Source organism: Micropterus dolomieu, linkage group LG22 (assembly GCF_021292245.1).
Source record: "Micropterus dolomieu isolate WLL.071019.BEF.003 ecotype Adirondacks linkage group LG22, ASM2129224v1, whole genome shotgun sequence".
NCBI classification, from domain to species: domain Eukaryota; kingdom Metazoa; phylum Chordata; class Actinopteri; order Centrarchiformes; family Centrarchidae; genus Micropterus; species Micropterus dolomieu.
This window is the reverse complement of record NC_060171.1, coordinates 3,076,841-3,088,821: the sequence shown is the minus strand read 5'-3', so window position 1 is coordinate 3,088,821 and position 11,981 is coordinate 3,076,841. Positions and strand designations below refer to the sequence as shown.

Below are 11,981 nucleotides of genomic sequence, written 5' to 3'. Positions count from 1 at the left end.
AGGTTTCTTTTCAGCACTGTAGCCAGGCTGACAGAGAGTCACAGCTCTATTGAGCCAAGTATTCCCATAGCTCTCAGTAGTTACGACTTCATGAGCTTCTTTAATGATAAAATTCTAACTATTAGAAATGAAATTCACCAAGACCTGCCCTCAACTGACACCGACTTATCTCTTAACTCAGGAACCTTAGAAACAGCTGTAGAACCAGATATATGTTTAGACTGCTTTGCTTCCCTCAATCTTTACCAACCAACTTCAATAATTTCTTCATCTAAACCATCAACCTGACTCTTAGACCCCATCCCGACTAGGCTGCTTAAAGATGTTTTACCCTTAGTCAGCACTTCTCTACTAGATGATCAATCTATCTTTATCAACAGGCTATGTACCACAGTACTTTAAAGTAGCTCTAATTAAACCTCTTCTGAAAAACCTTGATCCAGATGTTTTAGCCAACTATAGACCTATGTAGCAGACCTCGGCTACGTAAAATTTTAATACAGTTATGAAAATTAATATTTCCGGGAATATTAATTTATACCTCGAAATTTGAAGAGGTTTGCAAAAGATTTGCTTGTCCGCCCAAGGCTTTAGGTCCTTGAGTATAGCCTGAGAATTATACCAAGTTCTGGTAATTTATGAAATCATAAGGTCAATCAGTCAGTCTCAGATCTGAGCGTAAGTTCTATGTATAGGGACTGTAGATTCTGAATAACACACACACATACATCGCTGTGCTCAAGGTGAATTTATTAACTAACAAAAGAGGGTACAATAGTGGGTAAATGTGGTGATATTACAGGGATAACGGTTAATATGACAACCAGGAGGTACTAAAACAGGGTAGCATATGTAAGGTTCAATTGAATTTCAGTTTATATTGTAGAGGGAACGAATGACTGAAATTGGGTTGCAGATTTAGTTTGACTAATCTAAGGGTTATTAACTGTGGATGGAGCCCCCATAGAACACCAACGAGTCACAGAGGATGGTTTGTTTTGCCCTACCGTTGCCACAGGTCCCGTGGCGAGTCTCGACTGTCGGTTGGCTCGGGAAGTCGTTTCTGGCCTGACCCCAGTGGCGTTTTCGAGTTGGGTTGAAACCGGTGGATTGGGTCCGGAGTCCTCTTGTGGGAAGCGCTTGCAGCAACGGGCTGTCAGCCAAGGCTTTTGCTCTGATCTCAGTTCGTTTGGTGTCGCTATAGCGGCGCCGTGGTTTCATTTATTCAAGGCCATAAATGAAGGCTTCTGAGTTTCTGGTCCAAAGTTGCTCACAACGGTCGGATGAGGTTGCAACAACAAAATCAAATAAACTCACACATTCGCCGTAGGTTCACGAGGCCTCGGGAATATAGGCTATTTAATGTTGCTGAGATTAAGCAGGCAGCTCCAAATAGAATAAACAAAAATTAAATCTCCCGCTAAGAAATTTGGAATTCAGGGTCGTAGCTTTCTCAGCTCGTCTGAAGTACGAAACAAAAAAATCGGAATTTCAAAAGTAAAGGAAGTTAAGAGAGCGTATACGTTTAGTTTCAAGAAAGTTTAAAAGAAGAGTTTTTTTGAAGAGGCAAGAAGCGAACAAAAGACAGTAGGGCCTTTTTATTGATCCCGCTAGGTAGTGTGACGTCATTTTGGGGATGGCCTCCCAAACGTTGCTAAGGTGTTAACTTTTTGGGATAAAGAAATATACGTTGCGCGTATTTCCCTTTAATCTCTCTCTCCACAATATCGACATTTGGAAAAATACTTACTAAACATTCGGATAAAGACAGTTAAAACAAGGCTAAACACTATGGAAAAAGGTTATAATGGTTATATAAAACGTAACAAAGCTTGATTACATGTCCTCAGCATACTTGCTGGTTACTGGTTTTAACTCATGAGACAATTTAGATGTAAGCGTGACAGTAAAATTTTGTTTATGCAATTACATGGTGATTGCTGCTAGTCTTCAAACATCACTAAAGGATAACAACAGGGTTATTACTTACTAAACTCAGAGGCAAACACCGCTGCTCACTTAGCAAGGTTATTATTTAAAGAGAATAAACACAGTTATAATGGAACCTTGCTTGGTTCGAGAAACAGGGGTTTTTATGGTCTCTCTTCTCTGCATTCCTGGCTTATCGCACCGGTTATCAGAGAATGAAATGGTGGTTTATGGCTCAGCCGTTATGTGGAGAGAAAAGAGTCAGGTTGAGGCTGGAGGTGACCTGCGGGAGGGAGAAGGGGTCAGATCGCCCCTTTTCCTGTCCTGTGGACTGTCTTTAGTGACACCTTTACGGCTAGAAAGGTTCACTAAGGCTCTTTGAATAAACAATCCTTAAGCGATTGTCTGATTGAGTCTCTTTCAGTCCTTACCAAACACCAGGCGATGTCTCTGGGTTTTACATGTGAAAAGGTCAACTCTCGGGGAGGGAAACTTCCCTCCCTCTTTTGACACCATCTGACCTTCTTTGAAGTGCGTCTGGTTGAGTTCACAACACCTATATCTAACCTTCCATTTCTCTCTAAGATCCCGGAGAAAGCAGTCGCCAAACAGCTGTGTGACATTCTACAGAGCAATAGTTTATTTGAGGATTTTCAGTCAGGATTTAGAGCTCATCATAGCACAGAGATATCACTGGTGAAAATTAATAACAACCTCCTTATTGCATCAGACTTGTCTCTGTACTGGTTTTATTAGATCTTAGCGCTGCATTTGATACCATTGACCATCAGATCCTATTACAGAGGATTACAGATTTCAGTTTTTACATGTTAACAATGAGTCCTCCATGCACGCCAAAGTTAGTCATGGAGTTCCATAAGGATCTGTGCTCTGACACAGGCAATATTATCAGGAAACACTCCATAAACTTTCATTGTTATGCAGATGATGCTCAGTTATATCTATGTCTCATCAGTTAGCTTAGCTGGATGGCCTGTAATTTTCTAATGTTAAACTCAGATAAACTGAAGTTATTGTTCTGGGGCCCAATTCCACTTTATCAACACAATCTTTTATCTGTACAGTCAGATTCTGCTTTGACAGTCAGATTCTGGTTTGAACTAAACTTTGTCCAAATACTGAGTCAGTGCATTTTGGCTTTGTAGCGTCGTGTACTCACCAGTGTTTGGCAGAGATTCTGCTGTTTTGTTGAGAAAAACCTGATGGATTCAGTTGAATGTTTCTTTAGAGAGAAATGGAGAGATTTGTCTCGACTGCAGCTCTGCTGTCACTCAGAGAAACTTTCACTTTGATTTGAGCAAGAGAGGTTTTATTGCCTCCTTGGGAAATAACTTGACACTGAAACAAGATGAGTTTGTTCTTTTTGTTTCCTCTTTTTTCTGCAATTAAAGTATAGCCTACATACCTACACATTAATGCAGCAGTAGATTAATCCAGAAACATCATTAAAACACTGACAGAAACATTTTACTGCACTATGAGTACTTTTACTTTTCATACTCTTTTCTTACCAGGCTACATTTTGCTGATAATACTGACATACTTTTACAAGAATGCAGGACTTTTAGTTGTAGTGGAGTACTTTCCAGTATGGCATCTGTGATTTTGAAAATAGTAAAGAAAAAAACACATCTTTTAAAGAACTCTTATGTTCGTGTGTCTATGAAAACAGGGATTTAAATCCGTGTATGGTTCATTCTTTCATTATTTTGTTTCAAACCAAAAAACCAAGATGTTGTTTTGTTTTTCTGTAGAAAAATATTTATTTTGATATTTGGACCATATTGAGTCCAATTTGTGTAGCTGTTGTGTGTTACACTTGATAAATCTGCAGCAGATAGCCTGCACTTGGGCGATGACAGTGCCTGATTAAATGTTGCCTAATTAAGATGAGCCTCCGGTACTGCAACTAGACTTAAACATGCATGTGGGCAATGATGAACACCATGTTCAAATATGAGAATGCTCATAAGTGTCCGTGGTACCAGAGCACCCTAGGCCGAAGATCGATGATCAATTTTGTAATCGTTTCATCTGATTTGAGGCCGCATCGGGTGAAGAGAGGGGCGGAGCTGTCAACTGATGGTGGGAGAAGACTCTGGACAGACCCGGTAAGCCCAAACGGGTAGTGCGCGTGAACTGGGAACTTCTGGAGGAGGCCCCTGTCTGTAAGATCTTCAACTCACAACCCCGGCGGAGGTTTTGGGGGTTGGGGACATTGAACCTGAGTGGACAGTGTTTAAAGCTTCTATTGCTGAAGCCGCAGCGGGAAGCTGTGGTTTCCATGTCTTAGGTGCCTCAAGGGGCGGTAACCCTCGAACACCATGGTGGACACCGGTGGTCAGGGAACCCGTCCGACTGAAGAAGGAGGCCTTCCGAGATTAGTTGTCTCGGAGGACTCCGGAGGCAGTTGCAAGAAACTGACAGGCCTGAAGGGCTGCAGTCTCTGCTCTGGCAGATGGAAAGCAGCGGGTGTGGGAGAAGTTCGGAGAAGACATGGAGAAGGACTTTTGGGAAGCGGGGAACCGTCCAAGCTGTGTACAGTAAGGATGGTACTCTGTTGACCTCAACTGAGGAGGTAATTGAGCGGTGGAAGGAACACTTTGAGGAACTCCTAAATCTGACTGACACGCCCTCTCTAGTAGAGGCAGAGCTTGAGGCTGATGGGGGATTGAAGTCACTGAGGTAGTCAAACAACTCCACAGTGGAAAAGGAGGGTTCAGCCGATAGTCGAACCTCGGATTGAAGAGGAACAATGTGGTTTTCATCCTGGTTGTGGAAAAACTGACCAGCTCTTTACTCTCACAAGGATCCTGGAGTGGGCTTGGGAGTAAGCCCATCCAGTCTACATTTTGTTTTGTAGATCTGGAGAACGCGTATGACCGGGTCCCCCGGGAGATACTGTGGGATTTGCTGCAAGAGTATGGGGAGAGGGGGTCCCTTCTCAGTGTTATCCAATCCCTGTACATGCAAAGCGAGAGCTGTGTCCGAGTACTCAGCAGAAAGTTGTCTTTCCAGGTGGGGGTTGGCCTTTGCCAGGGCTGCACTTTGTCACCAATCCTGTATTGTTATATTCATGGAAAGAATATCGAGACGTAATCGTGATGGGGAGGGGTTGCAGTTCGGTGGGCTTGGCATCTCGTCACTGCTTTTTGCGGATGATGTGGTCCTGATTGCATAATTGGTCCGTGACCTTCAGCTCGCACTGGATCGGTTCCCAGCAGAGTGTGAAGCGGTTGGGATGAGGCCATGGTTCTCAGCAGGAAACCAGTGGAGTGCCAACTCCAGATAGGGAATGAGTCCTTACCCCAAGTGAAGGAGCTCAAGTACCTCGAGGTCTTGTTCACGAGTGAGGGGAGACTGGAGCAGGAGATTGGCCGCAGAATCGGAGCAGCGGAGGCGGTATTGCACTCACTTTACCACACCCTTGTGATGAAAAGAGAGCTGAGCCGTAAGGCAAAGCTCTTGATCTACCGGTCGATTTTCGTTCCTACCCTCACCTATGGTAATGAAGGCTGGGTCATGACCAGAGAACGAGATCGCGGGTACAAGCGGCCAAAATGGATTTCCTCTGGCGGGTGGCTGGTTTCTCCCTTAGAGATAGGGTGAGAAGCTCAGCCATCCACGAGGAGCTCAGAGTAGAGCCGCTGTTCCTTGCATCGAAAGTAGCCAGTTGAGGTGGTTTGGGCATCTGGTAAGGATGCCTCCTGGACACTTCCCTAGGGAGGTGTTCCAGGCTCGACTAGGTGGAGAGATTATATCTCCACACCGGCCTGGGAACGCCTCAGGATCCCCCAGTCAGAGCTGGTTAATTTGGCTTGGGAAAGACAGGTTTGGTTTCCCCTGCTGGAGCTGCTGCCCACGCGACCCGACCCCAGATAAGTGGATGAAGATGGATGGATGGATGGATACAATGTTTTGACCTGACCTTTATTTTCTGAGATGGAAGAATTTAGAAAGTTGTGCGCCACTGCGGAGAGCCTCCAGCTGCAGGGACACATGGATTAGGAGCATCGGACTTCATCCAGCCAGAGGGAACGACCGCTGACCGTCCAGTGTGTCTGTTCCACTGGCAACACAACTCATAGTAAGTCTGCCGTCGGAGCGGGTAGCGGGTGCTGGAGCCTACTGGGAAAGGGAGAGGAGGCCGCGGGAGCGACCTGGTGCACCGCGGACAGTCGGTCATCCCTCTGGCTGGATGAAGCCCAGGGTTCGAGTTACATGAGAGTCTGTGGGAGCTTAGCTCCCATAAGGAGGGTCTGAGCTCCCATGGAAGCAGTAAAATCATGCAGCTGTGGGGATCACTAATTAATTTAATTTTTTCATTGTAATTAGTACTACTATTATTTACATTAAAAAGATAAACAGACTTAGGCTAAATGAACATGTTTTCCTAATGAACTATGCACTCCTCCACCATCAGCACAGTTTTGACTGAATAGGTTGAGGCCGCGATCCGCGAACATGAACTTGATTGAATTGTAGCCTACTGTATTTGACTCTTTATTGACTGCTGCTTGTTTGTTCAGTAATATTGGCTTTATAATGCATCCTCAAATTAGTACAGCGCAACATATTATAATGTACTTAACTGTGTGCCGGCGGCCAGCAGTGTGTAAGATAGATAGATAGATAGATAAACTTTATTGTCATTTCACCTGGTATTTCAATATGCAGAGAAACGAAAAGTTGTTTCTCATCAGCTGCTTTTGTAGTGCATTTAAAAGGACAATAAAATAAATAAAATAAAAATAAATAACCCAGTTAAAATATAACCTAAAAACACATTCCTAATAAAAACACATTCCTAAAAATAGAGATAAAAAAACAAAAAAAAACAACACAAACAACAATCAGTATCAATCACACTAAGCAGCCAAGCTCACAACAATGTTTCATACTGTAGTCCTTTTGTTGAATTTTAAAGCAGCAACACTGATTGACAATCAAATTCACATGCTGTTGTGAAAATGGAATAGACAACAGGTGGAAATTATAAGCAATTAGTAAGACACCCCCAATAAAGGAGTGGTTCTGCAGGTGGTGACCACAGACCGCTTCTCAGTTCCTATGCTTCCTGGCTGATGTTTTGGTCACTTTTGAATGCTGGCGGTGCTTTCACTCTAGTGGTAGCATGAGACGGAGTCTACAACCCACACAAGTGGCTCAGGTAGTGCAGCTCATCCAGGATGGCACATCAATGCGAGCTGTGGCAAGAAGGTTTGCTGTGTCTGTCAGCGTAGTGTCCAGAGCATGGAGGCGCTACCAGGAGAAGCTACCAGGAGACGTGAAGGAGGCCGTTGAAGGGTTTGGTGGTGGTGTGGGGTGGCATTTCTTCGGGGGCCGCACAGCCCTCCATGTGCTCGCCAGAGGTAGCCTGACTGCCATTAGGTACCGAGATGAGATCTTCAGACCCCTTGTGAGACCATATGCTGGTGCAGTTGGCCCTGGGTTCCTCCTAATGCAAGACAATGCTAAACCTCATGTGGCTGGAGTGTGTCAGCAGTTCCTGCAAGAGGAAGGCATTGATGCTATGGACCGGCCTGCCGGTTCCCCAGACCTGAATCCAATTGCGCACATCTGGGACATTATGTCTCGCTCCCTCAGGATTTTTTCACACTGAAAGATTTACAATGGCTATTATGCCCGGCTACTTTACATGCTAGCAAAATGTAACTTTGATTTTTTAATAACAACGTAGGTATCATGCAAAGCCTTTATTTAATGGATGAGTCGAACATAGCCATATTCCCATCATCGACGGGGAGCTTCAACACCTTTGAGCTAACATCACGTGCTCATTACGAAATTAACGGAGAAGTTGCAACTGCAGATCCAAGCACAGCACCACCGCCAGCGCCTCCACCACCCCCGTTTGCAGGCGCCACCCAGCGCTTCTCTTTTTCACGGCCAAGTGCTGCTGGTGGTTCACCTGCTGCCTCTGCACCTCCAAGAGCCGCGATGACTCGCTCTTTTCAGAGGTATGTTGAGTTTAATTTATTGTTGAGTTTAATTTATTGTTTTAAATTAACTTGAAAACACAAGGCTACACATTATATTTTACTCCAAGATGTCTGGCCATATTGTCTCTCTTCTTTAGTATACTTTTTGGGTGAATATTTGCTAAATGTTATGAAGTTGTGCACAGAATAATTTTTTCACTCTTTTGGATATATTCTAGGTGAATGCCAAACTAAGACCAAGCAGAATGGTGGTGATCCGTTTCATGGAGAGTGAGGCCACCGTGCAGCGCATACTCAGCAAAGTCCAAGATGCGCTTGGCAGCTATGACACGTTAATCCTCACAGACACACAGGGGAACAAAATTCTTGATTCTGAAGGAACAAGAGGTACTGTAATTTTTTTTTATTGGTATTGAATTACAATGTGTAGAGAACTAAACATTTATGCTCATGTTTTCTGTTCTTATCTACAGTGCAACTGTTTAAATAACCCTTACATGTACATAGAACAAACTAAAGATCCAAGTATAGATCTCATCAAAATGGTATGAATGTTATTGTTGTTTTTTGCTGAATCCTCTTACATAACTGCAGCTATAATTGGCTGGAACCCAATTCCTTAAAGTGGAGATCCAGGCCAGAGAGTTACTTCCTTCATTCAAATCTTATTAAAATTCAAGAAAAAACCCCCACAAAATCCCTACAAGCAAATAATAATGAAAGCACCTCCACAGAGCCAGTAGAATCACGTCATGCCATGCTTTAACCTTTTAAAAGTATTTTAATTAAACAAAAAGTCAAATAATATTTCCACTTCCTCATGTTTTCTGTTATCTACAGTCCGATCTATTTAACTAACCCTATACACAGAATAAACTCAACACTGTGCACATTAAAGATCCAACTATAATTTGTATCAAATCAAAAGTTAACAAAATGGCATTAGTGTTTTTTTCTGCTGAATCCTCAGATTATTATGTATAGCCTATATGCAAAGTCATTTTGGAGCTTAAAATACATTGAGTGTAAAATCACCTATTTGAAAACAGGCTAATTCTGCCAACATTGTGTGAAAATGCCATAACAAAATCTAATTGTTTAAATGAAGGTAGAAACACTGGACATCAAGAATACTTGAAAGAGTATGTAACAGACATATTCATGAATGATGATCTACTATTCGGATTTTATAAAGCATTTAACTAGTAACTATTTCCTCAGGCCTCCAAAGACACACCCATATTACCCAGTGCCTCGAGAGGAAACATGCTTTTTCTTAAGTGTAAACACTGCGGAAATCATTCCAAACACACTATTAGGTCATTTCTAAGCACTTTGCAACCTTATGTTAAGTCTGTTGTAACAAACCTTGGAGTAAAAATGGATTGTGAATTTGAAATTATCCAAATTAATATTCATTTGATACATAGAAACAAGAAAGGGGTCAATATGTTTTTTTTAAATCCTAAATTATAATAAAATTCTACTTTTCATTCAATTAGTGACTACAGATTTTAGGAAAATCAAATACCACTTGTTTTTGGTTTTTCATTTCACTTCCAAAAATAGAATAATGAATAAACACATGAGTACACTGACCATTTTTAAATTGTAGAAGTTTGAAAGTATAGGAGATTAATAGTTTATTTAACTCCTGCACTCATGTAAATAGTTTCAGTATCAGTCTGGTGATACAGTTTAGTTTTTTGTTTGTTAGTTTTTACATTTGATACTTGATTTCTTTATTTTTTTTATACTGATTATTTGTTTTTGTTTATTAATATAGTGTTTATTATTTATTGATCCTAAACATAAAATTACTTCTACATACTACTGACGTATGACACACACATTTATATTTTTTATATTTATTTCTATTTTTAATATGTTTTAACACATACACTCACACAAACTTACTATTTTATTATCCATCCATCCCAATCCCAGCTGACATCGGCGAAAGGCGGGGTACACCCCGGACAGGTCGCCAGTCCATCGCAGGGTTATTTTATTATATTTATACATTGTTTTTAAATATCTTTCATTTTATTTTAACACACATACACACACACTTTTACTGTTATATTTATTTTTTATTTAATTACCTGTATGAAATGAATTGTTCTTTTGTATTTTATTTTTGTTTGACATTCATGCCAATAAAGCTGAATTGAATAGAGGTAAATCTGTGTTAGTGTTTGTTTTTTATTTTTATATAAATTATTTTTAATGCAAAGGCTGAACAATTAAATATTCAAGTCCTGCCTGTCACTGTCTGATTCATGTTTCATCATTTGCTTTCCCTTGCACACTGCGAGGTGTGAGTGGTGGAGGAACAACCAGTCTTTGTTCAACAAATGTGACCAAAACAGAAAAACTTTAATCCCATTTCAGTTTGCCTCACTCACCTTTGCATTTGTTACATTTTCTTTAACATCATCTGCTGATACATTTACTGGAATCTCTGTGACAACCCCCCTGAAAGATTTGCCGTCACTAGTCAAAGAACATCTTTCACTTTCCTGCCAATTATTTTATTCATTCTGATTGCCCTCCCTTGTTGTCCTCCATCCTTACTAATATAATTAGAAATGATCCATTTCTCAATATTTTACCACTCATTACCTCCTGTATTTCCTTACTTATGGATTTAGTTAGCTGTGCTGTATTTCAACCGCTGAAAGAAGCCCTCCTCTTTCACAAGTTTAATAATTTCCTTGACAACCTCTCCCTTTCTGTTACCGCTGCTCATCTGATTTTTGGCTCTTTATTACATTTATTTTTCCCAACTATATTCCGCTGACTCTTCATAACTCCCACCACCTACTTCCATCTCTGCTAACTCCCTTTCTGATCTGCCACTTTCTTCTGCCATCTCTCATCCAGTCACAGTCCAGTGTTGCCCCCTTCAGATGCAACCAATCAGTTAGTGCTGTGGGCGGGACATTGAGTGAGACCACACACTGGTGACTATAGAGGAAGTTTGAATTTAACCCAAACTTTTTTTTTTTTGGCTGATCTGGAAAATTATCCGATCAGTGGCTCAAAACCACATTATGATTCAAACTGTGATTTTTGTGATCTGTTGAAGCCCCAGTAGTTACTGATGTAGGATTTGGATAACCAAGAGTTTTCCTCATCTCAGGTTTAATAAAATGAATGAAACGAAGCAGGAGGATTTCCTTCCATCTCATTCAAATCACCTTGTCTTAATAGTTAGACTCTAACCTCTAATGTAATATTTCTCTCCCATAGACTTGCAATGAATTTATTCTTAAAAATACAGTACAAAGGCTTGTCCCCTATCAGTTCAATACGGAACAAGGCTTATATCAGGTTTATTCATTTCAGCATCCTGTACAAGATCTGTTTCAGAGTTTTGTCAACAACATCACTAAAGCTACAAGACCCCCAAAGAGCATTTGTGTCAGTGGCAACTCATTCTGTAGGTTACAATGAAACTAAATGAAAAGTCTTCACTAACCACAAGGTGCCCTTACAAGCCTACTATGCTCCAAACTAAATTCATCTAGAGCCAAAATAACAAAAGCTGAGGGGCAACAGAACCTCACCTGCAGAGCAGAAAGAGGTCAAGCAGTGCTAGAAAAGCACGACAGTTTAAATTCATCAAAATTAAATGAAACATTCATCTGAGTGACAGCAGACCTGCGGTGCATTCAAGAGAGACTTGTCTCGACTGTCACTCAGACAAACTGAGGAAGTGTGACATCGAGGTTCTCCTCCTCAGACTGGTAATGAGGAAGTTTGATGATTGATTGGCTGTTTATTGGTGGCACAGTGGTAGAGTGGATGACACTGTGGCCTCACAGCGCCAAACCTTAAATAACACCACATTATCTTCCACTGCAGACTGTCTCAGATGTGATGGGGGATTGGAGCTCGTCAGCTCGAGTCACGTCTGAGAACAGCTGATGGTGTTTTTAATCACATGATTTGGTGTCATTAGAAACACCATCAGCTGTTTTTCAGCTTTGATACCAATCAAAAACAAAATAACTTAATCAGACACATTTAAAAAGAAAAAAGAGAGAAAAACAAAAGACTTTT

The 11,981-nt window shown here is 41.3% G+C and overlaps 1 long non-coding RNA gene across 1 annotated transcript; it reads left to right on the top strand.

The window, feature by feature from the left end:
• Positions 1-7,436: 7,436 nt before the first annotated feature.
• Positions 7,437-9,911, top strand: LOC123962396. Its single transcript, XR_006822919.1, has 3 exons — positions 7,437-7,931; positions 8,132-8,300; positions 9,861-9,911. It is a non-coding gene; the product is annotated as an uncharacterized LOC123962396 (long non-coding RNA).
• The last annotated feature ends 2,070 nt before the right edge of the window (positions 9,912-11,981 follow it).